Source organism: Mesoplodon mirus (genome assembly GCF_964341445.2).
Source record: "Mesoplodon mirus genome assembly, chromosome: 15".
NCBI lineage: Eukaryota > Metazoa > Chordata > Mammalia > Artiodactyla > Ziphiidae > Mesoplodon > Mesoplodon mirus.
The window spans coordinates 38,129,683-38,157,671 of NC_138991.1; positions in this window are offsets into that span (position 1 = coordinate 38,129,683).

Sequence of the window (27,989 nt, forward strand, 5' to 3'; positions counted from 1 at the left end):
GCCGCATAGCACAGGGAGATCAGGTCGGTGCTTTGTGACCACCTGGAGGGGTGGGATAGGGAGGGTGGGAGGGAGACACAAAAGGGAGGGGATATGGAAACATATGTATATGTATAACTGATTAAATTTGTTATAAAGCAAAAAAAATAAATAAAATAAGATATAATTAAAAAAAAACTGGATACATTGAAAAGGGTAGATTGTTAATTATATGGTCAATTGCTTATCCATATTTACACAGCAATATCAAAGAATTCTTTTCACCTTGAAAAACAAATCCACTTGGATAAATCAATATTATTTCCTAATACAGTTTCTAATCTCCACTCAGTGAAAAAAATACTGAGAATCAGGCAAATTTAATACTCTTCTCAAAATAATTGGACAGAATTGTACCCAAGAATAGCCCTTAAAGAAAAAGTCTGGTTAATAAGTATTTGACAGCAATTAGAGGGGGGTATATTATTATCCCTAAAAGAATGTGATTTTTGCTCCATAGAGTGGGCTTTTTAACTAAAATTTTTTTAGTCGCAAATTAAGTCATTTTTACACTTGGGATAAACTCAGCAGAAATGCCTAGGGAGAAAAAGTACTCTATGTGGACAAAGCCAACAACTTTACAATTTATTCAAATACTTGGCATCTGTGTACAATTTTTTCCAACTACAGAGACACCTCATTTATTCCAACTGGCCATGGAAAGAGGTATTCCACGTGACTGAATTAGATAAAGTCTGAATTTAAAAAAAACATTTTGAATATAAATCTTCCTAAATTTGGTACAGATTTCCCCTACATTCTTCAGTGGAGTTTGCCAATCATGACTCAACTTTCTTTTTCCCTTCCTTCCTTCCTTCCTTTCTCTTTTTCTTTCTTGTTCTCTTTCTTCCCTCCTTCCATCCCCCCTTCCTTCCTCCCTCTCCCTCTTCTGTTTCTTTCTCTCTTCTTGCTTTTTGATTGTTTGTTTGTTTGTTTTTTAATAACACAGGACTCAAAACACCTGATATTTTAATGGGCCATCTGAATGAAGGAGACTTGGGCTGGAGGTGGAGTTTCAGTCCAGGGTAGTTGTAAGAATCAAGCCAAGGCCTGAGTATAAGCCGAGAAACCCTGGAAGGAGGTCATGGACAGATGTGGACCAAGGGACAGCTACATAAAGAAGAAGAAAAGGATGGACAAGTGGTTCAGCTGGAGGTTGGGCCATTGCCCCAACCGTGTTCACACGCAGAACCCAAGCAGCCCCTGGCACCTGAGTGCCTTAATTTCTGCTCTGTTCCTCCAAAGGAAGAAGTATTTCACATCCATTCCATCCTCCTGGTTGTCTAGACTCCAGGATTGTCGTGAGCAAATAGGGGCAGTCAGGAGGCTGATCAGGAACTAAGAGAGAGACACGCATTCAGAGTTGAATGGGCATCACAGGGACCCTGTGCTTGAGGGACTTGGAAAACTTACTTGCAGGACCTGAATGTGCCTCATAATGCAGATTCTTGCCACCTCCCCCTTACCCTGAGGAGTAGCATTTGACCTTATTGCCCAACCTGTTCCACATCTCAGGTACCTGTTCCCGACCCAGACCTCAATCCTATCCTGGTCCCCCTGGTCCTGACTTATTTCCTCTGTCTCCAACCTGCTGCCTCCAATTTTTACTGACTCTAATGGGGGAAGGTGAGAAGTTTTGAACTCGAGACAAGATTGAAGTTTTAAATAAGACTCAACTGACTTTACATGCCTGAAGAAAGTCTAGAAAGTCTAGAAAGTAATAGAATTGGACTAACATATTGAAAGTCATTGTAGAAAGGAGGATTATTAGGTACAAAAATAATGGTTAGAGAAGAGAATAAAGTCATTTTCTTTTTGTAATTTCTTGAGTTCAAACTGTCTCATAAACGGGTCTAGGTTGGGTCTCTGCACTCATACTGGTTCGTATTGGTCATTGGCTTGATTATAAGTAAGACCTATTTGAAATTATAAAAACTTGCTATAACCTTCAGCAAATTCCCAGGGGTCTACCTAGTACCATGGAAAGAGCAAGGACTTTTGCGTCAATCAACTTAGGTTCATATTTGAATTCCCTCACTCCCTAGATATGTGGCCTTGGGCAAATCTTTTATTTGGCAAAAGAAAGTAATAATACTTATTTGATGGGTCTGTCATGAAAATCACATGCTATCATAGGTGTCCTGTGCACACAGTTCCTGATCATTTATCTTCTTCTGATAGAAAAATTTATACCTATTGCTAATCATGCAGTTAGTTCCTGGTTACCACAAACTGAAGAACACTAGGACTTGATTATCTTTGAATCTGAATTTGTACAATCTACGTATTTTTAATTGAGTTAGGGCATAAAGTGCCTAATATGCATATATATATATATATCTGTTCTGGTTATCTCTTTCTGAGTAACAAACCACCTTAAAACCCCCAGTGCCTTGATTGGATGCAGCCATCTGGTAGTGGTGAGGGCTGGAGTCCTCCAAAGGCTTCTTTGCTTACGTAACTTGTGCCTGGGTTGGACTATCAGAACAATCAAGTATCTCTCTCTCCTTTTGAGTTCTCCAGGTGGCTAGCTTGGGCTTCCTCACATCATGGCAGTCTCAGATAGTCAGACTTTTTTTGGCATTGGTTTTCTCCAGCATGAACATTCCACGAGACTGAGATGGAAGTTGCCAGATCTAAAAAAGTCCTGGAATGTCAATTTTATCAAATCCTATTGTTCAAACAAGTCACCAAGGCCAGCCTTTCAGTGGGAGGAAGAGCAAAGTATTAGTGGCCATCTTTAATCTGTAATGACACTGGCATAATCACCATTCAGACCCAGATTTAGGACTTCCAACACCCAGAATGTTCCCCTGTGCCCCTTCCCAGTTAATTTTTTGCCCTTCCTAGTGATAATCACTAGTCTGTATATTTCTTTTCAACATGTATTATTATCTTAAATGTATGTTTCTAGTAGATGACTTTAAAAAGCTTTTTTTCTCCTGTAACCATGTCAAATAAATTGTGCATAAACCCAAGTCAGCATATTTAAAGTACCATTTTGCCATGCCACTCAAAGCTCAAAATGTTGTCTAGTTCCTTAGTGACTATACCGTCAAATCCAAATTCCTTAGCATGGTTTTCAAGGCCTTCCACGTGGATGAAGAAAATATTTTGAATATCAGTTGATATAATTTCTCCTTTACTTCCTTGTACCTTCCTCTTGTTCTGTAAGAGCGTCCATTGCCTTAGAACAGGTTTCAGCAAACTTTTTCTATAAAGGGCTAGATAGTAACTATGTCAGGCTTTGTGGGCGATGTGGTCTCTGCTGCAAGTACTCCACTCTATCACGGTAATGTGAAAACAGACATGACAATGCATAGATGAATGGGTGGCCATATTCCAACAAAACTTTATAGACAGTGAAATTTGAATTTCACATAATTTTTATGTGTCACAAAAGATTATTCTTCTTCGGGTTTTTTCAACCATTTAAATACATAAAAAATATTCTTAGGTCCTGAGCTGTACAAAAACAGGTGATGAGCAGGATCTGACTGGCTGAGCTTTGTCTTAGAGGGTGGAGAGGATGTGGAATAATTCGCTGACGCCCAACTCCCAGACTTCTCACAACCACATAGAGAGGAGAAGACACATGAAAGAAACGGCACAACCTCTGAGGAAGGAGCAGCTGTCCTGAGCATCGGGGAGCCCGTAGGAGCCCAGCCAATGCCATTGACTTAACTGAGCTCTAATCATTGACTACACGGAAAAGCTACATTAGCTGCCTTTCTTGTTGCCCCTTAATAAGACAATCCATCGACACCCGCACATTGCTCACAGATCGTCCAGCAGGAATGTTGCCTCTTTGTGCCTCTGGACGTTGCTCAGCCCAGCTGTATGGCCTAATGTGGATGACACGCTCTATAACAACCCAGGACACACATAAGCCCCCAAGTAAACAGTGTGGATGGGGCAGCTGTGAGCGGCCCCAGGACTGGTGTTTGGATGGCATTGAGTAGAAGCAGCTAACTTTGTCCGAGTCGGAATGACATTGGACATGATCTCCATTGGCCTTCCCCATCCCCTTCTGCTTCAACGCTGCATTCTTGGCAAACGTGTTCACCCACCATCCCCTCTGTTTCGCTTTATACTTCCTCCCTCTTCATCCACTTCTTAAATCTATTTCCCATGAAACATCCTTGGAAACCTCAGTGTTTAGTAACTTAGCACTTAACTATGTCATTATGCAGGTGGGAATCAATTATTCACCATCTTCCTGCAATATCCACCTTGTTGTCTTGGACTTTCATATAAATCTCTTGATAATTATCTTACGTATGCATAGCCTCTTCCTGAACCTTGCCCTCCAAGAAACCTAGAATTTACTTCAATTTCTCTCTTTTCCTGCCCTTCCCAGGGGCAAGTTCAGTTGTTTCAAAATATATGAATTCATCAATTTCTTTCCAACTCCACTGTAATCCAAGCCACTAAAATCTCATTTATGGTCCGGTCCCCCTGCTGATCTGCCTGCCTCTACCATCTGGTCTCCTCCAGCGTCCTGAGGGTATTCTCCTTAATATACAAAGCAGAGCAGATTGACTGAAGCCTTGCCTTCCTCTCCAGCTTCACCTCATTTTCTCTTCTCTTGCCCATGATACACTGCCTATACCAGCCTTCTTTAGGTCCTCAAACAGGCCAGCTTTTTCTACCTTCTGGCCTCTTGTATGCATTGCTCCCTCTCTCTGGAACAGTCTCCCCTCTCTTTCTCCCTGCCTTCCACCTGGCAGGTCTCCAGACCTTCCCTATTGGCTTTATCTAAAGCAGTCTTCCACCCTCACCCTACCTCAGTGTTTTTTCTTAGCCCTCTGTTTATTTATTTTTTTAATTATCACTTATCAGAATTTCCCATTATTGATTGATTTATTAGTGTGTTATCTACTTGGAGAACATTCCCCATGTCTTTCTTACTAGTCATAAGCTCCAGGAGGACAGAACGCTGTCAGTCCTGCTCACCATTGTGTCCTCCGCACCTAACTTAGCTCCTAAGTAGAGCAGGTGCTCAACAAACATTTGCTGAGTGAGCAAATGAGCTGGATAATAATGCCCTTAAGGTCAGAAATGGTGCCTGAAACTTCCTTGACCCCATCACCTGCCTAGCACACTGGAAGTATTTTGCAGATGCTGCTTTATTGGATTTATGGTAAAATAATTAAATGAAGCAATGTGAATTCCTCTTTTTGTACCCAGATTGCCTCCTTCCCCTAAAGATCAAGTAGTTTTACTTCAAAAGTAAAACGACTTTTACTACAGTGCCTCCAAACTGTCATGTCAAGGAATCCACTTCATTTCCTTATTTTCTTTGTACCTTTTGATATCGTGTCCAGGCATTGCTGAGTGACATCCCTCCTGTTCTTGGTCTCTCTCTATAGAGAAGTTTCGTTACATATTCTGGAAGGAATATTCATTGAATATTCCCAGAAGAGAGCATTGAAACTTCAGAGAAATATAGAGACCTGCCAGTTATTTTCTAGCGCAGTGTTGAAGGACAAAGAAATAGAGTTAAAGAATATTACTGCTAAAAAGGACTCATTTGACTTTGTCAAATGCTAAGGTCTTCATTTGACAAGGGAAGGAACTGGGGGTCAGAATGGATATGGTCTGAGGCCTTAGTCAAAGGCGTCTATTCTGACCCTCTGCCCTAAGTCAGTTTACCCGTCCATTCACCAGGAGCAGGGATCCTCCCCATCAGTTCATGGCCATGGTCTTGCATTTTTGTGCTTTATTCTTGTTCAAGTCCAGCTTTGCATCCTTTGGTCTTTCTCTCTTTTTTTTTCTAGTTCTCTGCTTACCTCTTCAACTTGGCAAAGTTCAGCATCTCTGGTTTTCACCACTGGTGTTCCCTAAAGGAAGATGACATGCCCACACTTGCGGGTTTTCTCATCCCAAGGAACTTTGAAGAGCCCCTCTGTAAGACAGCTGTCAGGGCTGGGAACTACCCCCTCTCCAGATGTGCCAGTTGTTAAGCTGTTTTCTCTCAGCTCCACACCCTCTCCTCTAAACTCTGCTCTGTGATGCATGGGCTAGGACACTGCAAGCCACACTTCTGCTCCACCACTGGCTCCCTGCTAAGTACTGCCCATGAGGAGCACGGGAGGGGGGATGTGAGGCTGGAGGTGGAAGGAGGGGCCGGCCACTTCACATTTGTGATCCCTTGGCTTCCTTTCTTCCTGTTTCTGTGAGGGTTATCCCAGGAGTGCTTCGTCACTCTGGAAGCAGCAATGCTCTTCTGAAGCAGCAACTGAATCCAGTTTGCAGTTTTCCCAGCACCTGTGGAACTAGCTTGCTTACCGCTATCTCTCCACCCCACCAAAATACCACACTGGCTGAGTAGCATCCTTCCTCAGGGGTCTGAGGTTCACCTCCACAGTGCTCCTCCCCCAAGCTTCTAAGTTTGAATAATTCCAACCTCTTCCTTGTGTTCCCAGCCTGAGGTGGCGGCAATATTTATTTATTTGCCTTGTCATGCCTGCAGTATTCTCCGTGCCATTTTAGTTGCCTGGTGAACCCCTCATGTTCAATTCTTTCTGATTATCCTGCTCAGAATCTAGCTGTACTACCTATACTAGCCCTCTGGGGTAGGAGCCATCAACATCTCCATCTTTACGTTAGCAAAACAAGACCCAGTGGCAGTGGTCAGATTTGACCTGGCTCCCAGGTATAGATCCCTCTCTTTGACCATCAGCTGTGCTACCACTTGGGTAGGCTCCACTGGTCACAGAAGGCTCCATGGGGGTGGGTGGTCTGGGACTGGGCCTTGCATCCCATGTAGCATGTGGACAGGTATTAGGTGCAGGGCGGCTCTACCTTCTGCCAAATGTGTTCACAGGTGGCCACACTTGAGGCCTATTTCAGGCGGCAACAAATTCCAATTTGTTATTAATAAAAACAGTTCAAAAAACATTTGGCAAAAGACTGTAGGATCCAGTGCTATTTATGAGGATGGTTTAACAGGAGAACATGCAGCTGCAGCAGATGGATGTCGACGGGGCCTCTCCAGAGTGTACCACTCTGCTTTCCTTTGTCTTTGAATAAATTCAGAGGGTGCCACGTGTGAGCCTGGATGGATGGTTTTGAACCACAGCTAATTAAAAGCAGGTATGAACCTGAGAGTTAACTATAAAGGAAAAGTAAAATCACTGGGCAAATTCCTCACTGATTTGGACTGTTACCTCCTGGAACAGAACTTTTGGCCAGGGTGCAAATGCAGCTAGTGAGCCCTTAGGTATGGAGTCCGTGATGGAAATGAGCCCCTCCATCCCCACGTGGGTCTGCCAAAGAACCCTGCTTCACTTGGCCATGCAGGTCAAGGGTTGAGGGGCCTCCTTTCCTGGCTGTGAACCTTAGCATCCATGGAGAAAGTTTGGTCCAAGCCCACAGGAGACTTCCTGGAACCAGAGATGCTCACTCTCAAGACCACATGTCCGCAGCTGATTCTGCATAGGTGGCCCTGGACCTCCAGGGAGATACAGCCTCTCAGACCTAAGAAAGCCTCTGGAAACTGGGATGCCTCCGAGAGAAACACATCTTTTTCTCTTGTGGTTGAAGCCAGCCTGCTCCTCACCACCTTACTTTTGCATATGAAAGGCCTGGTAATTACTACTTTCATCCTTAAAGCATGCAAGTGACATGCAAAATTAGCACTTGAGAGGATCCACTTTTAGACCTTGTTGTAAAGCAAAACTTATTATTTGAAGATAAATCAATTTCTGTTGCCTGTATTTGCAGTTTCCCCCAGATGGCTAATTACCAAAGATAAATGTGTATAAACACAAGCCTTATCCCTCTCCATCCATCTTCCCTGCCTGCCTGTTTATCCAGAGGTTAATAATCACAATCCTGTAGTGTATTGCCATAGTAATGGCTTTGATGGGCCCGACAAGTTTATGACCTTTTATTACAAACAGAAGGACATGCATTTCAAGAAAGGAAGGTCGTTTCAGAGATGAATGTGCAGATAACTAGCCTCTCTGAAACTGAGCCAAAGGAAAAAGAAAACAGAAAACAAAATATAAGAGGGGGGGGAACCCACACAAAACTGCACAAAACACACAGCATAAATGTCACGGAAATCAGTTTACAGCAAAATTAAATAAGGTTTCTGCAAGCATTAATTTTTGTATTTTCTGTTTATGCACAGTTAGAATCATTCCCAGGCTTTGATTTATGAGAGAGTAAGACTAGGCATGATCATTCACACTCACCAAATTCAGTTAAGGGCTGGAACTTCCATTCAGATGGGACTGACTTCCTCTCTGGCCAAAAGGGCAGGGGGAAAGTGATTTGTCTCTATAGAGCGGCTTAGGATTGAAGGTCAGATCGTGTTTTGTCCTCCCTCCCTCCCTCCCTCCCTCCCTCCTTCCTTCCTTCCTTCCTTCCTTCCTTCTAATCATAATACACACTCATTATAACAATGAAATAACCCAGAGAAATAAAATCTGCCCCTTCTCCCATCTCCCATCCAAGTTTTTGGAAACGACCCATGCTAAGAGATGACTAATCTAAAAAAAATATAGCTCTGATATGTGCAAAATAATACTCTAAGCCATTTACAAATGTTAACTCATTTTTTCCCTCATAAAACCCCTATGGAGATACTATTATTGTCCCTATTTTATAGGTGAGAAAACAGGAACCCAGAGAGATAACTAATACACCATAGTATCTTAGTCTGGTCAGGCTGCCCTAACAAGATACCATAGGCTGGGTGATTTATAAACAACAGAAATTTTATTTGTCACAGTTCTGGAGGCTAGGAGTCCAAGATCAGGGTGCTGGCAGATTTGGTGACTGGTGAGAACACATTTCCTGTTTCATAGAGGGCTACATTCTCATCAGCAGAAGAGTCAAGGGGTCTCTTCTAAAAGGGGACTAATCCCAGTTATGAGGGGTCAGCCCTCATGACCTAATCACCTCCCAAAGGCCTCACCTCCTTCACACTGGGAGTTAGGATTTCAACATATGAATTTTGGGGGGGACACAACATTCAAACCTTAGCAAGGAGGAAATCAGATGCCCATTTGTAGGTGTCCTAGGCTTGTGCTCTTAGCTGAGATGCCATCCTGACCTAAAGCCGTACCACAGTGTCAGCTAAAGCCAGGCACTCTCTTGAGCTGGTGAGTCGTTGGAGGAGATGGACTGGCTAATGTTCTGCCCAGTTCCTGGTGCTGCATCAAAGACAAGTTGTCCCAGACAGAGTTCAATAGTCAAGGAAGACTTCATCCAAGACTATTGCAATAGGGGAGAGAGATTGAACTCAATGCCAAATGCATACAAAATTAATGCACAGAAATCTCTGGCATTCCTATATACTGATGATGAAAAATCTGAAAGTGAAATCAAGGAAACACTCCCATTTACCATTGCAACAAAAAGAATAAAATATCTAGGAATAAACCTACCTAAGGAGACAAAAGACCTGTATGCAGAAAATTATAAGACACTGATGAAAGAAATTCAAGATGATACAAATAGATGGAGAGATGTACCATGTTCTTGGATTGGAAGAATCAACATTGTGAAAATGACTCTACTACCCAAAGCAATCTACAGATTCAATGCAATCCCTATCAAACTACCAATGGCATTTTTCACAGAACTAGAACAAAAAATTTCACAATTTGTATGGAAACACAAAAGACCCCGAATAGCCAAAGCAATCTTGAGAACGAAAAATGGAGCTGGAGGAATCAGGCTCCCTGACTTCAGACTATACTACAAAGCTACAGTAATCAAGACAGTATGGTACTGGCACAAAAACAGAAAGATAGATCAATGGAACAGGATAGAAAGCCCAGAGTTAAACCCACGGACATATGGTCACCTTATCTTTGATAAAGGAGGCAGGAATGTACAGTGGAGAAAGGACAGTCTCTTCAATAAGTGGTGCTGGGAAAACTGGACAGGGACATGTAAAAGTATGAGATTAGATCATTCCCTAACACCATACACAAAAATAAGCTCAAAATGGATTAAAGACCTAAATGTAAGGCCAGACACTATCAAACTCTTAGAGGAAAACATAGGCAGAACACTCTATGACATAAATCACAGCAAGATCCTTTTTGACCCACCTCCTAGAGAAATGGAAATAAAGACAAAAATAAGCACATGGGACCTAATGAAACTTCAAAGCTTTTGCACAGCAAAGGAAACCATCAACAAGACCAAAAGACAACCCTCAGAATGGGAGAAAATATTTGCAAATGAAGTAACTGACAAAGGATTAATCTCCAAAATTTATAAGCAGCTCATGCAGCTCAATATCAAAAAAACAAACAACCCAATCCAAAAATGGGCAGAAGACCTAAATAGACATTTCTCCACAGAAGATATACAGACTGCCAACAAACACATGAAAGGATGCTCAACATCTTTACTCATTAGAGAAATGCAAATCAAAACTACAATGAGATATCATCTCACACCAGTCAGAATGGCCATCATCAAAAAATCTAGAAACAATAAATGCTGGAGAGGGTGTGGAAAAAAGGGAACACTCTTGCACTGCTGGTGGGAATGTGAATTGGTACAGCCACTATGGAGAACAGTATGGAGGTTCCTTAAAAAACTACAAATAGAACTACCATATGACCCAGCAATCCCACTACTGGGCATATACCCTGAGAAAACCATAATTCAAAAAGAGACATGTACCAAAATGTTCATAGCAGCCCTATTTACAATAGCCCGGAGATGGAAACAACCTAAGTGTCCATCATCGGATGAATGGATAAAGAAGATGTGGCACATATATACAATGGAATATTACTCAGCCATAAAAAGAAATGAAATTGAGCTATTTGTAATGAGGTGGATAGACCTAGAGTCTGTCATACAGAGTGAAGTAAGTCAGAAAGAGAAAGACAAATACTGTATGCTAACACATATATATGGAATTTAAGAAAAAAAAATGTCATGAAGAACATAGGGGTAAGACAGGAATAAAGACACAGACCTACTAGAGAATGGACTTGAGGATATGGGGAGGGGGAAGGGTAAGCTGTGACAAAGTGAAAGAGCGGCATGGACATATATACACTACCAAACGTGAGGTAGATAGCTAGTGGGAAGCAGCCGCATACCACAGGGAGATCAGCTCGGTACTTTGTGACCGCCTGGAGGGGTGGGATAGGGAGGGTGGGAGGGAGACGCAAAAGGGAGGGGATATGGAAACATATGTATATGTATAACTGATTAAATTTGTTATAAAGCAAAAAAATAAAATAAAAAAAAAAAAAAAAAAAAGAAGCAGGGGATTTAAAAGGTTGCCCTGGCTGCTCCTTCTGTCTCTTCTTTTCTTCTTTCCTAGAAATGCATCTCACCTTCTCTATAGCTAAGCTAAAGTCTTTTTCGTAGAGTATACTAACACTTATCCCCTGATTTTTCCTCACTTAAAGAGAAGATGATCTGGAGATAGTCTCGATTTCCAGGAAGTTTGCTTGTTTATTTGCCTTTGCATTTTCCAGCACCTTATAATTAGGACCTAGAAAAAAAATGACCCCTTTCCCTACTTGATAAAATTTGTGTAACTTAGTTGCTCATTTTATTTGGACATGTAGATGCTATTCATTAAGGGAGATCACAAATAGTTTTAAGATAATGCAATTATTTAGAGCTTGGTAACTCATGTCATAGATTATAAGATACCAAAGTCCTCTGGAAGGAGATCAGAATGCAGGATGAGACCCTTGGAGAGGCACATCAAGGCATCTCCTGCCACTATATTCTGCTTCACCTGCTAATATCATTCTTTATTACAGGGTGGCGTTTCTATGGTGACGTAGGTACAGCACAGGGATAGGACTTTTTTTCCAGTTGTCTACTGTAACCAACCATCACAACCTTTAGTGGCTAAAACAACCACAACGTGTTTTGCTCATGAATCTACTATGTATGCAAAGGCTTGGCAGGGATAGCTCATTTCTGTTCCACTTGGTGTCTTCCTCTGGTGGCTGGAAGGTTGAGGGTTGGGATCCCCAGAAAGCTTGCTCACTCACCTGCTGATGGCTGATGGTGATGTCATCTGGGACCTTCCCTGGGCTGTGGGCTGAGCACCTACATACATGGCCTCTAGATAAAGGCTTCCTCAAAACATGGTGGCTTGGTTTCAGCAATAAATGTCCTGAGAGAAAGAGAGTCAGGTGGAAACTGTATTGGCTTTTTGAATCTAGCCTGGGAGGTCACATGGTATCAGCTCTGCTGCATTTTATGTGTTAGACGTACACAGCCTGTGTTCGGGAGAGAGAAGTTAGAGGCACATCAAAGACTTTGCAAACATATTTTAAAACCACCACAAGCTTTATCTGTAGAATCTAGGTGAACATTTCCTCCTCTGATCTGATTCAGGCTGAAGATGTTGCATTGTCTGTTCCCACACTTCCAAATAGCACCAGAGTAATAAGAATGATGCCTGAGGGCTTCCCTGATGGCACATTGGTTGAGAGTCCGCCTGCCGATGCAGGGGATGCGAGTTCGTGCCCCGGTCCGGGAAGATCCCACATGCCTCAGAGCAGCTGGGACCGTGAGCCATGGCCGCTGAGCCTGTGCATCTGGAGCCTGTGCTCCGCAACGGGACAGGCCACGACAATGAGAGGCCCACGTACCGCAAAAAAAAAAAAAAAAAGAAAAAAAAGAAAAAAAAAAGAATGATGCCTGAGGCTGTGCCAGCAGGGCTGTTCTTTGCCATCATGATGTGACCTTGAAGTACTAGGGGGGCTCCAAATATTAAGGGGGAGCCCTGGTACCTGTATGGTCACCTCTTGATGCTCCCTGTTTCCCAAGCATGGATGCAGAGGGGAATTCAGCTCCTCCAGCCTGCCCTCCTTGCTGGCCCTGAGAACAAGCCACAGGCTCCTCCTGATTGGATGGTTTTGCAACCAATCACTGTGAGCCTCAGAGGAGGCATAAACAACACACCTAGGGAAGTCACAAGGCTCTAGAATTTTAGAGCATCCATGGGCAGTGGACTATAGCTTGATTTCCTCCCAGGTTGTGAAGGACTACGTCTGCCTTGTGATGCTACTGTCCACTTTCCTGTGGTTGGTCTCACTTCCAACCATGTGTCAGCAAGGCCTTAAGTGGGCACTTTGACACTTTCAGAAAATTCAGCTCAGGTCTCCCCCAGGAAAGCAGTCTTGTGCCCAACCCAGCGGTGATCTTCTGGGACATTTCCACATCATGGCACCCTGCTCCCTGGCTGAAATTTCCTCACTAAAGAGCCATTCTTTCAGCCCTTGAAGGATTCTCAGTATCCAAGGGCCCCTCGTTAAGAAGCACCATCCCCTGGAATAGGACTCATCTTAGACCTTCAGGCACCTAAGGGAATTAGTTGTCAAGCAGCTGAAGGTAAGGCCTGGGACCGTAATCAATGGGTTTGTAGGAGAAACAGGCTTCTGCAAAGCACCTGGACAGAGCTGGCAGGGCAGCCAGAGCTCCAGAGACCCGTGGCCCTCGGACCACCACCCTCCTGAAGCGGTTCTCATTGATTTGCAGCATCAAAGTCAGAGGCAGTGATTGGCTCATGCCATAGCTCTTGTCAGTGCTGGGTCCCAGGTAGGGACATCCTGCCCTGTGGGTGCTCAGCGTCCCAAAGGCCACAGGTTCCTAAACAGGCAGAATGGCTCTGAGGCCTTTGGTTGGATCTCAGGCTCCTAGGGCTCCCAAATCCATGCGTGTCTCTGCTGGGCTTGGGACCAGCCACCCACAGGCTCCCAGAGCTGCAGTCCCCCCACTCCCACCATGCTGCTCCAGGCCCTCTGGCTGGACCTGAGTCTCATCCGTTCCCTCTCGGGTACTAGTCTTGGCTCAAATCTGTTTGCTTGGAGCCCAGAGCACTACCTGGCTCTTTTGTCTCCATTCATTCCAGAGATTTAAATCTTTTTACCCCCCAGTCGCTGCTGGGCATCTGGCTTCAAAGCTTGAGTCCCAAGTCTTTACAACTTTTAGTATCGTCAGTGTCTTAAAACTCCTTTGCCAGCCCCCACTCACTTGATCAGTGCCCCTTGGATACCCATCCCAGCTGAATCATACCTGAATCCAGCTCTCTGCCCCAGTTTACTGTAAAATGGGGGAAATTATAGTAGCTACTTTATAAAATTGTGATGGGGACTAAATGGCTTAATTCACATAAAGTACCTAACACAGTATCTGACATACAGAATGGGCTTAATAAACGTTAGATTAGCACAGTTATTGATTGTGATGTTGACGCCAGATTCCAGCCCTACACTGTCAACTCTCCAGACTCCAAGCCTACAATCCAGGCGAATTCCCTCTGTTCATAGCTGCTCTGTCTTGTGGTCCTCTCCTTCTCTGGGTTTGCATTGCTGGGTGGGTGCCTGCAGGTGTCAAGGCTGTGTTGGCTCAAGTTTCAACTGAACAGAAACCTAGCAACCCCATGCCACCACCGTCCAGCTCCTCCCACTCTTGAGAAGCTGGGGATGCTCTTGGAAGGGCAGCCCTGAGCTCATGTGAGGATGATGTACTATGTGAGATGGTGGAAGTGACATTGCTAACGAGGGGAATCAACTGCTCCAACCAGAGCCGGAATCTAAGGGAGGAAATGACAGGGAGGTCTGTGAATATACGGTCTTGCCCAAAGTCCCGCTAGAGACCAGTCTCGGCTGGAAAATTGAGCTGTGATTATTACAAAGAGTCAGAATGATAGCTTCAGTCATGATGGTTCAAGAACTCCATAAAGAGCAGCCCAGACAATTTCGACATTAAGTGTTTAGAGAGAGAAGGCTGGTTTGTAAGGAGGGTCTTGTTATTCCCTGAAAAGCTACTATGAAGATGTCAGGTGTAGGGAAATAACAGATGGAAAAGGCATGCTGAGATCATTACTCTGAACTCTAAGTGCCATTATTGACAAGCACAGCCCACATCGCTGGGCAAATAGATGCTCCTGGGAGTAGGAGGGAGGTACATAAACAAAGAAAAGCAGAAACCAGATATTTCAAAACATCAGGGGGTGGAGAGACACTGCATTAGGATTATGGCATTCTTCAAAGCAAAATAAAGGAAAAAATAAAGGTTTGGGTGAGAGTGTGAGCAAGGAAGATCCCATGAAAAGTTAATGAACTGACTACTTTGTTTTCATTGATAGGCAATGTAGTAGTTCTTGATATTGGGGGGATCACTTTGAAAATCTGATGAAAGCTTTGACCTCTCCTTCTAAAAATTGCCTTTACTAAAGCACAATCAACTTTTGGTAAACAGTATGAGAATTATCATTGGGCTTCCCAATGGTGGCTCAAACAATAGTTTCTTCTCTGATGGAAAGAGATATGGAGATAGCCAACATTCAGACCCTGGACTTCTTACCCAGGATACTTCAAGGGATGCCATGGACACAGGCTCTCTGCTATGGACACAATGTCTCAGCCCCAGACTCTGCCTTGTCCTTTCCTGATAAGGTGTGCCGGTGGGGTACAGGCTTCCTTGAATCCTTCTTCCCTGAGCACTTGATTAAAATCAGGCTAAGTGCCCTCTTTAGTTCTTGCCCTAGCTCTTGAATCAATGGGGGTACTATTAGAACTGGGGGGACATTTTTTCTTGGGACAGGACTGTTTCACAAATTGCATGATGTTTTATATCTTGGCCTCTAAGCACTAACCACCAGTTAGAACCCTTTCCCACCCCTTCCCACCCCTTCCCATGCCATTCAAGAGCCTGTAGGATAGGTAATTGGAAAAGCTGTTCCAGAGATTGGTGTTTAGACATAAACAATCACTGGGTGGAAGGCATGGGGTCTCATCACATATACCCACGCAGAGCTTCTGATTGAAAACCATGAAACTGCATGAGTCTACCCAGTTTAGGCACTTTTAGGTAAGTTTAGGCACCATTTAGACACAGCCTCCGTAAAGTAAGCTAAGAAAATCTAAATGAAGGATCTAGAATAAATGATATTGAGTGTATTAATATTGACTTAAGTGGCAGAACTTGGATTAGACTAGGTTCCCTCGCTCTTTGTTCAGTGCTCTTCCCACTGTATCCAGTCCTTGGTTCTGGGGCCAGGGAAGTGAAGAAATTATCTTCAGGAATCCCTTAACCAAAAGGGCAGGTGATTTGAAAGTTCTGCTTTGACACCAGTTAAGAGAGAGAAATTTCGGTTCACTGCGCGTTTGTCTTTCACCAGGGCCGGATGTCCCTGAGCAATGCTAAATGAACATTCAGCAGCGTCTACAAGATGACACACATATGCTGAAAGGTAGGCATTAAAGACCTTTGACAGCATTAGAAGAGGGTCACACAGTCTCCCAAGAGTGATAAGAGCAGGAACAAATGTGAACCAAAGATAAAACATCAGCCTGCTACATAACACAAGGCTGGGACGGGACCCGGGGCAGCCTCAGAGGGGAAGAGGATCAAGATCAGTGCTCTGAAACAGGAGCGTGACTGAGCTCCAAGATAAACAGATGGACCGATCACAGCCTCATTTAGATGCTACTTTGAGATGATGGCCGCTAGGGTTTTGGATTCTCTTCTATAAGTAGTTTGTAGCTTTGCCAGAATATAAATAGAATGTATCGAGACTTCCAGCTTGAAGGGACTTAAAAGACTTGATAGCCCAATTTCATTACTTTCTTTATCAGAAAAAAACCACTACCCAGAGAGATTAATTAACTTGCCTAAGGTGACAGAGGTAAGTTAGTAACAGAATAGGATGGGAAGTCATACCTCTTTCACTCAATTATGCATTTATTCTACAGACATTGAATACTTTCTGTGCACTGACCCTGGGCTTGAACCCAATGGACTATGGAGTTGGGCAGGGGCACACTGCTTGTTCTGTGGAGATTCTCAGTCACCTGGGCAAAGAGACCCATGAACAAATAACGAAAGAATAGAATAGTCAGTATAATATCAAAGCATTTCCACGAAGCTAAATGATATACATAAAATGCGGAGAGCCACTGGCTACTCCTGGGGTGTTAAAGAATTTGTGGAGGTCTTGTCCTTTATGCTGGTCCACATCTACATCAGACCATCCCTGGAGGAAAGCAGCATACTTAACTTTTCAGCATCAACCCTTCCCATGTCCAGAACCAGCCCTCAACATGGCAGCAGGTGTACTGACAGTTTTAGGTCCGAAGCAGTTAGAGTGTGGAATTGCTTCTGTCAAAGTGTGTGCCTGACTACCCACCTCTGGCATGACTTAAAATGACCCAAGTACAAAGAAATGTATTAGAGGTAGAGAGGGGACTCTCATAGTCCTCCTTGCAGGAAGTATCCACAGACTTTGTCTCTGTGCCTCTCCTTTCTCTCCCCCCTCCCCATTTCAGGCTATGATATGGGCTTCTCTTTCTGTATCTACCTCATTCCCCTTCTCTCTTTGGCTTATGTTTTTAGGCTTATTTGTCATCACGCATATGATTCAGTCAAGTCAGCTACTACTTCTGAGATTATATGACTGTGGAGGTGTCTACTGCTGTTTAGTTTGCTTATAGGTTCTGTGCTAAAGAGAGAGAGAGCAAATTCAACTGGCTCAACTTGGATCAGCTGCCCACCCCTCTTCCTGTCAACTGTGGTCAGGGGAGGGTGGTCAACACTTGTTGCCAAGAACACTTAGTCCTTCTCCATCATCAATGGTTGTGAATCATCAATTAGCCCTGAAGTGGCATGGTCTGGGCAGGTAATCTAAACATGCCCACTGACCACTGACTCTATATCATAGTCTTCATCTACATCTACCAGATTTGAGGAGACTTCTGACTCAATTTTTCTGTTTTCATTCAAGATTTTCCTTGTAGTGAAGTTCAGCTCCATTGATTGTTCAGTGTATTCATCTGCTCAGGCTGCCACAACAGAATACCACAGACTAGTTGGCTCAAGCAGTAGACATCTATTTTATCACAGTTCTGAAGGCCAGAAGTCTAAGATCAAGGTGCCGGGAGGTTTGGTTTCGGGTGGGGTCTCTCTTCCTGCCTTATTGATGGCCTTACATGGCCTTTTCCCTATGTGTATGTGCTCCTGGTATCTCTTCCTCTTCTTACAAGGATACCAGAACTGTTGCATTAGGGTGCCACTCTTATGACCTGATTTAATCTCAGCTACCTCCTCTGAAGCCCTATCTCCAAGTACAGTCACACTGGCAGTTAGGCTTCAACATATGGATTTTGAGGGGATACAATTCAATCTATAACACCCAGCAGCCCTCTTTTAACTGGAAACCCTCCCTGTAGCTGGGGTTCCTTGTTCTTGGGATCTCGCTTTATGTTCTGGGTCTTTTCTTCTAATGGGGTCACAAAAGCCATGATAAAACTTTGACCATTACTAAATCAGGCAAAATTAATCCAGGCTGTTAGGAGAATGGTTATCCTTGGAAGTCAGTGACCAGAAGAAGGAGTGAAGAGGGCTTCTGAGAAGATATTTCTGGATCTGGGTGTGGTTACATTGCTGTGTTCAGATTGTGAAAATTCATCGATCTGTATACTGATAACATGTGTCTTTCTTCTCTGCGTATGTTTGTTCCAATTATCCAGCACTGTGTAACAAATCACTCCAACACTTGGTAGGCTTAAAGCAACAATAACATTATTTTTTTTTCATGAATCTACAATTTGGGCAGGGCTTGGCAGGGATAATTCATCTTTGCCCCATTTGGTGTCAGCTGGGGAAGCTGGAAGTCTGGGTTCTGAGATCACCTGAAGGCTTGCTCACTCCCATGACTTGAAATTGATGGTAGCTGTCAGGTGAAACCTTAGCTGGGGGGCGATCAGCTGGAACACCCACGTGGGGCCCCCTGCTATGTGGCTGGGCTTCCTCAACACTCCCAGGGTGAGCATAGAGTCAGATGGAAGCCATATTGCCTTTTATCCCCTAGTCTTTGATGAGTGGTGTCACTCACCATGCATTTTGCCTGTCAAAGCAGCCGCAAAGCCTCATCCCCTTTCAAGGTGAGGAGAGACAGACTCCATTTCCAGAGGCAGAACGGCAAAATTCTGAAACAGTATTTGGGACCAAATATATTGCTGTAGCAAATTTTGAAAAAATCCATTCTTCTAATTGTTGTACTTTAATAAAAAGTTTTAAAAAAAACTTTAGGTACAATAAAATTGGGAGGAAAAAAATCCCAGATAGTTTGAGAGAAATAAGCTGAGGTAAATAACAAACCAGGTCACCATCAAGAGGTCTAAAGTCATATTCCATATCTTAATCCACTCTTGATCTTCTAAAGAGCTTCTATCCTTGCAAAAATTTTTCACTTGTAACCATCTTATGTAGAGAAAAAGAATAAACAAAAAGGCATCAGCAACCCACATTGTGGTGGTAGGCAGGTTATTACACGGGGCTGGTTGAGGCTTGTGTATTTATTTCCAGTCATTTGTAATCATAATGGAAACGAAGAACATGATCTAGCAAATAGGAGGTTGCAGTGCACAGGAAATGGAGCATGAAAAGGATTTGTGCTGTGATGTAGAGATTAGGAAGAACAACCCATGTGACTTAATAAATGGGATGCAAATACAGTACATTCAAGTGTAACTTCAGTGCAACTTCAAAGGATTTGTTATGTGAAGAAATACAAATTCTCTGAATACTAAATACTGATTTTTTTTCCCCAGAATGGGGCATGATTCCATTGGAATGATTTGAAAAGCTTTTCAGTTCCAAGGTGATGCCAGAGTTCATTCCCTTTGAAACAATCTGATGTTCTTTCTCTAGCCATCACCTTCTCTTGTGACTCTAGGTCACACCCAAACGTACCTTTGTCCATCCTTACCCCAAGGTGTCACCTGAAACCATCCATCTATGCATTTTGGCTTAAAATTTCTGGCCCTCCATCCCTGTTATCAGAAATTATCTCTGGCCCTCTTGGTGTCATTACCAGCTTATCTGTGCTTCAGGCACCCAGCATGTTACCTCCTGACCTTCTCCATTTCATCACTTATGTCCTGCCTCAACCCAGCCCTTGAGCTTGAAAGCAGATTTAATTTTCTCCATTTTGTCTCTCTTAAACATGGGTCTCTTTTGCCCTAGGCTTTCTTATCCCTGTCTACTTTAAATAATGATTCCATCTATTCAGGGACTGATACTTTGATCCCATCCTAACGTCAGTTGGAGAGGTCAACAGGTCTAATACAGGAAAGCAGACACCATCTGGGTTTACAACTGCCAAAACTGATGGTGGATAGGGTGCAGGATGTGGCTCAAAGAGTGTGGAAGCCACTCAGGATAAATGCCCATTGACATCTTCACCAACACCTCAAGATATTGTTAAAGATAAAAAATTTGAAATTGAATTTTAATGATTTGCAGAAAAGAGTAGGGTGTAGACCCCCAAGGACGCTACATGTCCCCTCAAGCTGACACCCAGACCTTAACCCAGCTCCTCTTCCCAAGAGAGAAACCTCCTTCTACCTCAATACAGGTGTTGAGTCGCATCTGATTTTATATATTCACTGCAACATCCCCAATGGCCAGTTTCTATATTATCAATTCATATTTATTAAATGAATGAAAAATGATCTCATTTATCATTAAATTATTCAGATCTCCAAATTGGATACTCTCAGAAAAAATTAAGTGTTGCCAAAATGGATTTATATTTCGAGTGTATTTCTTTTTCCAGTGGTGACTCAAGGCAACCATTTGGTACTGTCAGCATGAATGAAAATTGTGCAGGGTTTCTCAAGGGCAGAGTGATAAGGCACATCGGCACGCCATCCAGACTGAGTCCATCTGGGTCCATCACCCTCATCCCTCAGCAGCACCTCCTCTTCTTACTCTCTGCAAAGGAAGCCAGTAATGTTTGTGGTTGAGTTAAGTGAAAGCTATTTTCCCGTTTCCCTAAGGCAGCTGTTTTCTTAAGATCCAGAGGGTGGTGAATCCCCATGGTGTCCTCATCCCAGCACAAGCACACCCCAGCTCAGAATAGGTCTCTTCTTCTAAAGAAGTGTAAGCATTTGCACTTGACTTTTCTCTTCCTTCTTTTGGAGGAGGTCAGTATGTATTTTCTAACCGACCCTGAGTCAACTGCTTCTCTGCTAGCATTTCACTATTACTGTGTTGACCTGTCTTTAAGAGCTTTTCCACTTCAACAGCATAGGGATGTATTTGAGAACAGGGTTCAGGATGGCATTTCAATGGGTATATAATATAGCATTGTTAATGAATGTCAGTTAAAAACCTAACAATAAACATTTTTTTCTTTGAGTTCCTGGGGAAACTTTGAGAAAGCATATCTGCATGAACAGTCCAACATCTTTGGAAAGAACCACAATTTAATTAATTCCTCAGATATTTATTGAGATCATGTAAAGGGTGAGCCATTTGGAGTCTTAATCTTGTCTTGCTCAGCTGTGAAAGGAGCATAATGACACCTACCTGGTCAGGGTGAGGATTAAACAGATGACAAGGGGAAGGTGCCTGGTGCAGAATAAGGGCTCAGTAATGGCCTAAGTTTTCCTGGAGCTTCAAGAATATTCCAGTCTAGCAAGGAGACTCCAAATAAGCTGTGCCATAAGCCAAAATATGGGAAATACCATAACAGAGGGCTAAACACTGCGTCGTAGGAGATCAGAGGTAAAGCAGGCTCCTGGTGCATCAGAGACCCCCTTCGTGGCTGAGGCAGCATTTGCTCTGCGTGTTGGAGAATGGTACCATTTCCATGCACAGGCACGTAGGTGGCTCATGTGTACAAGATTCCAGACTGCATACATGAAACAGGTGATTCAATGGGAGCCTGCAGATATCCTGAGCTACATGGGCATGCCACGGATGGTGAAATTCAATGCACTCTAAGGACTGAGGAGTTTCTGAGGGAACTTTTATCCCAGGAGAGAAAAGAGTGAGGCATGGAAAGCCCAAACAGCCCAAGGGGAACAGTGATATGATCACGGCTAAGGAAGGTCAACCTGCAGCAACTCTGATTGCTGGGAGAGACTGAGGGTTAAGAAGGCGGTAAGGAAGATATTGAGAAACAGCAGATCAGGGGTAATGAGGACCTTGACTAGAGGTGCGACCGAGGAACATGGAGGAGGGCACTAGAGGCTGCAGAATTTCTGTGTAGGAGGAGCTTGGGGTTGGCAGTCAGCTTGGAGGAGAGCATGTGACTATCCATCAGACTCTTTCCTGCCACATTTCTCTTAAAAGTCCTGAGATAGTGGGGCCACACAAAGGAAAGGGACAGAATTCCTGAGTCATGGCTTAAAGAGGACTGCACTGGAACATTGACAATCCTCAGCAATCTTTGGGTGAGATAAAAATAGAACCTTTATCTTTTAAGCCCCTGAGATGTGGAGGTTTGTTTGTTACTGCTGCCAAGATTAGCGCATCCTGACTAAGGCAATCTAAGAAGACAATAGGTGGTGAAAGCCAAGAGGTGAGAGAAAAAGCTCTGGGGTAGAGAGGGAGAACTTTATAACAAGCTAGGGAATTGAAAGCTAAGAAGGTTTAAACAAATAGATGGGAAGAAGGAGGAAATTTGACTAATAAGACAGTGGGGAAAAAGCACAGAGATTATAATATACTTAGTGTTTGCTTTGGGCTACCAGGCTGGGACTACAGCTGAGTATTATGGTGCCTCACATGAAGGTGCTTATTTACTATTAAAACTCCAGACCATAGTGCCCCGATCTTTCCAGGTGCTGATCTGTTCCATCCCCAAACTTCTACATTCAAAATCCTTACTTAAAACCCAGTCTGTCTGGTAGCAGCATGAGGTCTTCTTGTTCTTGGAATAAAAAAAAACACAGTTGCTCACTATCACCCATAAAATATTGCTTCATTAACTTGAAGACTGTAATTAACTACATATCAGCCTTCTGGCTCCAGGCAAATATCCATAATTCCTTTAGTCTTTCCTCACAGTCTGCTTCTAACCTGTTAATCATTTTCCTTGCCCTCTTGCCATCATCAGTAGAAGGAAAAAAAAACCTTTAAATAGAAGCTAATCACCCATAGCACTTTACAGACGCCCCACATTAAACGGAACCAGATACACACGCAAGCGCACACACACACAAAAACACACACACACAAACACACACATAAGTGTGTGAGTGTGCATACGTGTATATAAACAGAATTTTTACAAAAACAAGAGATGAGTGGTCTAGATGAGCAGGAAAAAGTTATTTCACAAAAGATTTAACATGTGATCATTTCAAATAACAAACTACCCTCTGTGTCTTTTTAAATGAGATTTAATTTATCCTCCTCCAGAAATGCTTACAGTTGTTTATTTTACCAAGGTGCTGGCTGCAAATGCAAGTCTGTTTGTATAAAGAGTTCCCTGCCCTCTGAAAGCAATCTTAAGAAATATGACTGTAGCCAAACATGGGAGAAGGAGAAGAGGGGGTCTAACCCTTAATCTGCCAAGCAGGGTGAGATTTGTCTGGAGGAAGGGAAAGAAGGGTGATCTGGCCTCAAGGAGTGAGAGATGGGTGAGTCACTGAGCAGGAAGCAGGTAGAAAGGGAGAAGGGGACGCTGTATAAGCCTATGGCCGTCACCACATACTGCCAAGTATAGTGTGTTAATCAGCACAAGCTAGTCTGTGCAGCAGTAACAAACTCCTGGTCTGCAGGAGTCTTTGCCCTGGCTGGTGACAAGATCCAAGGGCTTTTAGCAACCTAGTATAGTGTACTTAAGAATCAGCCGGTTAGTTTATTACCACCCCAGCAACTCTGACCAGTAGGTCTGGGGTGAGTCCAAGGATTAACAGTTTAACAAAACTCCAGGTGACTCCCTTGCTGGTGCCCCAGGGAACAGAGATAAACAGGAACTAGAACCAGTCATGGGATTGGGCTCATGGCTGCAGTACTTTTCCTGAGGATGAAAGAAAGGCCTTCAAGTCACTGGGAACAGTTGTACCTGGGAGGGCAGTGGTGGTTCCGGCAGTGGAAGTGGTAAAAGAATTAAGTCTTAGGAAGCAGACGGGAATAACATCTTACAGACGGTAAACTCTAAGAGGGCGGAAGATGAGACAAACCTGAGTTACTGTGATTTCCTAGCATCTCACAGTGCCCGGTGCATGGTAGATGCTCAACAAACAGAGTTGAATTGAAGTGGAAAATAAGACACTGGGAGCTGAGGGTGAATGTGAGAACAGGGAGGAAATGGTACAGGAAGAATTTTCAGGAATAATTGTTGGCACAATGGATGTTCCAACCATTCTCTGAATAGAACAGGCTGGGGAGTAACTGTTTTCCTTTTGTTTTGTGCTTGTTTCTATCAACAAGCCTAGAATGACCAAGAGAAACACCCTTTTCACAAGGGCCAGAAGGACAAGATCATGAGCTGAATTTAGGAGAAAATCTGGAAAAGCGAGTTTCTCCAAATTGCTTGAATGAATGATTCATTTGGCAGAGACCTGATGTCAAGTGCCCTCAACTATCCTGGGTCCTGATCAACTTTGGGTTTGACAGGAACCTCATTCTCCAGGGAATCAACAACTTGACTCTAGATTTGCCCTTTCCAGTGGTTACTTGTGACAAAGAACCTGGCCACCCACACCCCAAACAACTGATAAGAACGTGGACAAATCTGCAGTCACCTAGTGGCCAATAAAATTCCATTAAAGACTGGAACCAACGATACTCTAAAAGATGACTGTTAAACCAAAACATTCCACTTATTATCTGGTGCATTGCTCTATGGACATGCATGAACTGAGGACGTGGTGCTGAGCTTCTCTGACTGTCTTTGTAGAGATAATTTTTGCTTTTGCCATCCTGACATTCCTGACAGCAGAGGTCATCCATTTGCTGAATCCACAGTGCACAGAAGGTAGTAAGTTTGAATGAAAAAGCAAGGCCATCCACTCTCAAACCACAAATACATCACAGCCTGAGGCTCACATGATTGCATATTCCTCTCCTTTGGGCTTATTAAGTAATTACTACGTAAATTATTAGGATAATGTAATATGCATAACTTTAAGGAATGACAAATTGTAACTAACTTTCTTAATTTGTTGCCATAGTTACATTTCTAGAAATTCTAAATAATTCCCCTTCTCATGTATAAATGTCTGCCACCGCACTACTTGTTTAGCTTTGATTGGCTTGACTCTAAGTGCCTGGCAGAAAATGACTTCAAGTCCAGTATTGCAAGTATTGCCTTGATTTCTCCTTCAAGATCCAACACAGCATTCAGCCAAGTCAAGGGTCTGAATAGCCTCATTCACAAGGTGAGAAGGCTTGAGAAATAAACCAGGACTGGGCAGCCCATCTTTATCTAGCATGACCTTCTTTCCTTTTGGACACCCAGTTGGCATTTATTAACCAGAAGCAAGGGACTAATGACACCCATACAAACTAAAGAAAGACTGTCTCTACTACAGTGGATTCTTAAAACTGTGTGAATATCCTTTTTTATTTTCCATAAAATATTGAAGGATATGTTGGTCATATCTTTGCCAATAGGTATAGAGCTGCTGGAAGCTAAGGGAATGTACTAGAATGGGGCTTTCTGACACCTGTGGATGGCAAGACCAATTTTTATCACCACACTGCTTTTCTATCCCACCTTCTAAAGGGTGGGCAAAGACATATTGGGCATGATGGGGCAGATGCAAACAAAAGAAAAGCAAGAGTGAGGAAAGTACATTGAAATAGCAGAACTCAAGGTAAAAGACACTTGAAACAGTAGCAGTCACGGCAAAATACAGTAAGTTCCCTACATATGAACCTTCACGTTGAGAACTTTCTTTCTTTCTTTCTTTTTTTTTTTTTTTTTTTGGCTTCGTTGGGTATTCATTGCTGCACGCGGGCTTTCTCTAGTTGCAGCGAGCGGGGGCTACTCTTCATTGTGGTGTGCAGGCTTCTCAATGCGGTGGCTTCTCTTGTTGAGGAACACAGGCTGTAGGCTCTCTGGCTTCAGTAGTTGTGGCTCGCGGGCTGTAGAGTGCCAGCTGAGTAGTTGTGGTGCACGGGCTTAGTCTCTCTGTGGCATGTGGGATCTTTGCAGACCAGGGCTCGAACCCATGTCCCCTGCATTGGCAGGTGGATTCTTAACCACTGAGCCACCAGGGAAGTCCCAAGTTGAGAACTTTCAAAGATGCAAATGTGCGTTGAAGACCTGATGGAATTGGAGGCCCAGAGAAAGGACAAAGAGATACAAGAGGAAGAAGAAGTAACTGAAGAATGGATGAGATTCACAACGCAGGAAATAGCAAGGGCATTTTCTTTATTTGAGGAGGCACTGTTTGTTTATAAGGCACAAGACCTGAACCTAGAACCATACACGAAGGTGGCAGCAGCCATTCAGAATGGAATCCGGTGCTACCATGTCATCAACGATGAGAAAAAAAGAGCTACTACCCGGTCATCACTGGATCGTTTTTTTTCAAGAGTGTAGATAGAATTGAATCCAGCAAGGAACTAGAACCTGTGTCATCAACATCAGGCATGAGTGAAATTGCAGCTTGCCCTCTGTCTCCTGTTGCTGACGATCTTTCAGATCTACCATCTCCCATCTCCTCTCCCTCCTCCAGTCCGTAACTCTTCTTACCTGTTCACTCGATGCCAGCCCCTGTATGCCAGCTTTTGTTCTGTACTACTGTACTTTTCAAGGTACACTACTGTAAGATTAAAAATGTTTTCTTTATTTTTTGTTTGTTGTTTATGTATCATTTATGTGAGAAGTATTATAAACCTATAACAGTACAGTACAGTACTATACAGCCAATTGTGTTAGTTGAGTACCTAGGCTAACTTTGTTGGACTTACAAACAAATTGGACTTAGGAACGCACTCTTGGGAGGGAACTCATTTGTACGTAGGGGACTTACTGTACAGTAAATAATAAAAAGGGGCATTTAATTTTGGTAATAAGTGTAAAATTCAACAGCATCAAAATGTATAAAAGAAGACAGCCATTAGAAATGGGGGGAAAATGACCAGAAAACAATTAGTGTGAGAGAAAACATAATTCCTTAAGCACCTCTGTGCTTTAATGATTAAACTTTAAATAGTAAAATAATTACAACTGGATACTTGGTATCTATATCCATCTATCTGCTTCTACCACATCTCTATGTTTCTATAAACGTTTTCAATCTACAGAGAATCCACCTCCTTCCTAAGCATCTATGAAAGAATTGGCCATATACCAGGCCTTGAGGAAAACTAATAAATTTTGAAAAGCAGAATTTGTAGGGTTCATATTTCTGATCACAAAGCAAATAATAATAATAATGATTATAAATGCTTAAAATACCCACTTACTTGGAAATTAAAGCAAAAACTGTAGTAAGTTTTTGAGTCAAAGTGGAAATCGAGGAGATATGGGGATATATGTATACATACAGATGATTCACTTTGTCATACAAGAGAAACTAACACACCATTGTAATGCAATTATACTCCAATAAAGATGTTTAAAAAAAAAGTGAGCGTCTAAATGTGCACTTGTGCATACTTAAATTTTTAAATGAGAAAGACTGTAAATAAACAAACTCATGTTTCAATTCAGGAAATGTTCAACTCAAGAAATCAGAAAGTCCCCTTCTAAGGAAGGAGGCTTGGGGGAGGCTTGGACTAGAGTTTTCCAGCTCACCCTAATTGATCTGATGTGTCTGCAAAGATGGGGGTGGAGAGTCACAGGTTATTTATGTAAAACCCTGTCCTTTATGTTTGCCCAACAAAACCCCTGCTTTCCCCCTCCTTGTCTTCATTCAACTAAAACTTTCTTGCTGTCTCCCTTCTGTACATATTCCCATGCGACACGTCAGTCTAAGGTATGATTATTCAGAGAGGGCTTCCAATCTGACTAACTGCCCAGTGTGTATAAATTCAAACTCTACAACAGCTTATAATTACAATTAATAGCAGACACCGACTCCAGGCATAATTAATTCAAGCAAAGAGGTACATCTAGCCGATGAGCCTTTCTTAAGATGACAAATGGATTTAAGTGAAATAATGCTTGTGCAGTGCACTGCCTAGCTGGCACATTCCAAATGCTTAATAAATATTAACCATTAGATCATTTTATTTCA